Genomic DNA, 4,383 nt, shown 5'->3' with positions numbered 1-4,383 from the left:
GGCGGAATTTGAACTCAGAGCGTAACGGCAGACGAAATGCCGCTAAGCATTTCGCCCGGTGTGCTAACGATTCTGCCAGCTCGCCGACCGGCCTGGTAATAATTATGATAATTTATAAAGGCGGCGAGCTGTCAGAATCTTTAGTAGGCGGATCAAAATGCTTTGCAGTATTTCGTCTGTATTTATGTTCTGAGTTCAAATTCCACCGACGTCAACTTTGCCTTTCATCCTTCCGGGGTCGATGAAGTAAGTACCAGTTGAGAACTGAGAGTCGATGTAATCGATTAGCCCCCTCCACTAAAATTTTAGGCCTTATGCCAAAAATTTATAACCAATAATTATGGCAATTTAAGATGAACCACTTGTTGCTCTAGTAATATTGTTGTTGTTGTTGTTGTTTGGGAAGCAACTAGGTGGTTCCGAGTTCAGTTCTACTGCGTGGCACCTTGGGCGAGTGTCTTCTACAATAAGAAGTTTGAGAAGGAGACTTTTTATCATACAGTCACGCCTGGAGCTATCTCAAATAAACATAAAGTATTGCAACCTATACAAATGAGATATCGAAAATCTCTACGCCGAAAGCTATAAAATCCTCTGCAGACCTCGGACATTATTAAATGAATTACTGGACCAATTCTTTAGACCCACCATATTCCACCTTCATTTTTCAGACTGTGGCACAAAACTAACCTTTGAACTATAAATATTGCAAAGAATTTTGTTTTCAAAATTTACTTCAATTAATGTTGCCCTTTTTGTTTAAGCCAAAACCTATTAACTCTCACAGGACTTCACCAGTTGTAATTATAAAACCTTTATCTTTGAATTTTAGCTATTATATTTAGTTTTATTTTATTTTATACTACATATATGTTCTTAATCTCATATTCCCCTATCCGGTCAATTTTTAAACTTTAGTTATTAATTTAAATTAGATTTAGCTCTAACCTGAAGATTAGCTTCTAAACTTATAATCCAACACACAGCTACTCTCCTAAAAGCCTCCGCCAATTTTTCACTTTAGTCGTCTTTATTTTATTTGTAATAATCTCCCGCTAAATATATATTCATTTAATTATATTCCCTCGCTACCACTTTAAAATCATTTATTCTATGTTATTCAGTTGCATATAACCTGATTATATTTTATCTCCTCACTTTATTTCCCTTTATTATTCTTTGCATTTTTGGATCTTCATTCACTTCTTATCTCTAATATCGTTTCTTACTCTATCCAATTATTTTGTCTTGATCTTCTCAGCACTTTATTATAGTATCATACTTCCATTATCTTTCGTATTAATAGTTTTAATTTTTACTCAATATAACTCCATAACACTTTAAGTTACGTACGTTCCAACTACAGCACTCTACTAGATAGATACTTTGCTCTTTAATTTTTCACACTTATATTAATCCTTACGTTCACTTTATATTTATTATAATTGCTTTTCATTATTTTGATATGTTTAAAGAAAATAACTTTAATCACTATTAAATCACCATTAAATATTTTCCCCTTCAGCATATTTTATTTTTATTCGACACTTTAACCAAAACATGTGACGATATTCCTATATTATTTATATTAGTTACTTTATCTGTCATTAACCTACTTATTTTTATGTAACTTACATATGACGTGATATAATTTTATTACTGATCGTACCACTCTTCTACATTATATATATATATTACTGCTTCACACTTTCTCGGTAACTTTAAACCATTGAAATTCTTTTAATGTAGCAATAGATAATGCTCTTTTCTTTTTTCCAAAAACACCAGAATTTTTGTCGTCCTACGACGAATCAGTAAATTTGAGGTTGAATTGCACTAGTTATCTATTTCCCTTTCTCATATTCATTAAGTCAATCATTTTAACTGATCGCCTCATTTATTTCGCTCGCACTAACGACGAGGTTAAATTTATGTTCTCACTGTTTTCCTTTACGACAATTCCTTACACTCTAACTACTTCGGAGTTGATATAATTCAATCTGATTCATGTCTGAGACTTTTTACTATAATATATATAATACGCACTTTTTTTTTTAATCTTTTAATACAACTACTACTTCACACGTTTATTCTTTTCCTTTTTCCAATTATATTGTGTTAAAAAAAAAGTATTTCTACAAAACGATTATTCTTAGCATAAAAATCTTTAGCTTCTTCCTCACTTTTAACATTTCTGATTTTCTTCACTCTGCAGCCACCATTATATATTAACTTTGTCCGTTTTTTTCGCTATAAAAATCTCCTATATATTTATATTCAATAATTAAAGTACGACATTTGCCAATATCCTTATGTCTGTATATTATTTCCATTATCTTTCATCAACTTATTTAGTCTTACGTCACCTATATTTTGCGAAAATAATTTTATTACACAAACCATACTCTGAACGCTTTACTTATTCGCACATTTCACGATAATTTTTAGTCAATAAAAATCCTTAGAAACCAATATTATAACGGGTAAATTTCTCTTTAAACCAATAACTTGTTATCCTAAGACGAGCCATCAAATTTAACGTAGAATTACTCAAGATATTTGTCCATTCTGCTTATTTATATTATTTATACACATTAAATTAACGATTGTTACTGGTCTACTTATCCATTTACCTCTACCTACGACAATATTTATATTAACGTTATTTTATTTTCTCGACGATTTTGCCACGCAATACTTTATATTCAACCTAAGCCTAAATTGATTCATTGAGCAGCGGTGTTCTGAGCTGGCTGAATCGTTAGAGAGTCAGGAAAATGCTATGTGATATGTGTTCCTGTTCTTTACTTCCTGAGTTCAAATACCACCCGCTTTCCATCCCCCTAGGGATAGGTCGATGCTGTTCCTTCTCCTCAAAATTGCTGGCCTTGTATCTAAATCAGAAAACGTACTTATCATTATTTCAAACGCAAAGGTAACAAGCTTGCAGAATCGTTACCATTCCGGATAAAATTTTAATCGACATTTCTTTCGGTTTTACGCCCTGAGCTCAAATTCCGCCGAGATTGACTTTGCCTTTCATCCTTTCGGGGGTCGATAAAATAAGTACCAGTTGAACACTGGGGTCATTGTAATCGACTTGTACTCCACGCCAAAAATGTGTGACCTTGTGCCTGTAGAAAAAAGAGTTATTTCAAGTACAAGGCAATTCCACCGTAACTGACGCAACAAGAACTTTTTAAATACTGAAAATGCTCTGGCATGTTGCTTAAACTAACTGAAATATAATGACCCATGAATAATTTTATGATGCTAAAACGTAACTGATGCAACAAATCCTAATGGCCACAGTAAATTCTGTTTTTGCTAACACGTAGGATGATCTTCCAAAAACATAACACTGCCAAACGGTAGTTTTACAATTCGTTCTTCCGAAAAATACATCCTTGCAAGATAGAAAGTTTTTTGGGTTTTTTTCTAGGCTTGAACTTGATACCTACCTTTTGTCCTTGCAGTCAAACTGTCACCTTCTAGACTGCATCAAAGATGGTCACATGACAACAGTGCCACAGAATATTTTCTTTACTTTTTTAAATCCTATTGGCTTCTGGGAACATAGAAATACATAAATCAAGGCAGCACAGTTTTATTATAATCTTTCAGCTATTGTTTCCTTTTGCGTGAAATAACCCGATATATCTTTTAAATATTTTTACCAAACAAAAACTCTTAGCATAAAGACATTTATATTCTTCTCTTCGTTGTGCGTCGTTACCTATGTTACTTCTTACTTTTTGTCTTTTTCTATTCTTTATGAAACACCACACACTAACTTTGTTCTTCTTTGTTACTTTCTTTTTCCAAAACTACTCTCCTCTGTTTAAATATTTGATACATACGCTCGCGTGCACACACACATACAGAATTACAAATATACAGTCACGCACATACACACACACACACACACACACACACACACACACATACACACACACATACACACACATACACACACATATATATTCAAACTTGAATAAGTTAGAACTGAAGGGAGGAAAATACACCTTCCTCTTATTCCCTATACATACATGCACACATACATACATACATACATACATACATACATACATACATACAGACATACATATATACCAGAAACCTTCGCTATAGCAGTAGGCAAACTGCAGAATGGGAAGGCATCTGGAAGAAATCTAATAGCTGGATATTGGTACAAGAAGCTGATATTTTTTATAGAGGCCAATTGATACGTATGTTCAAAAGGACAATGGAAGGTAAGACTGATGTACCACATTGGCATACTACAGTAAGGACAAATCTTGTTGCCAAAAATGAAATCACCGACATATGTGTGTGTATGTATGTATGCATGCATTATGTATGTATGAATGTATGCATGCACGT

Source organism: Octopus bimaculoides, chromosome 13 (assembly GCF_001194135.2).
Source record: "Octopus bimaculoides isolate UCB-OBI-ISO-001 chromosome 13, ASM119413v2, whole genome shotgun sequence".
Lineage (NCBI taxonomy): Eukaryota > Metazoa > Mollusca > Cephalopoda > Octopoda > Octopodidae > Octopus > Octopus bimaculoides.
This window is presented reverse-complemented; position numbering follows the sequence as displayed.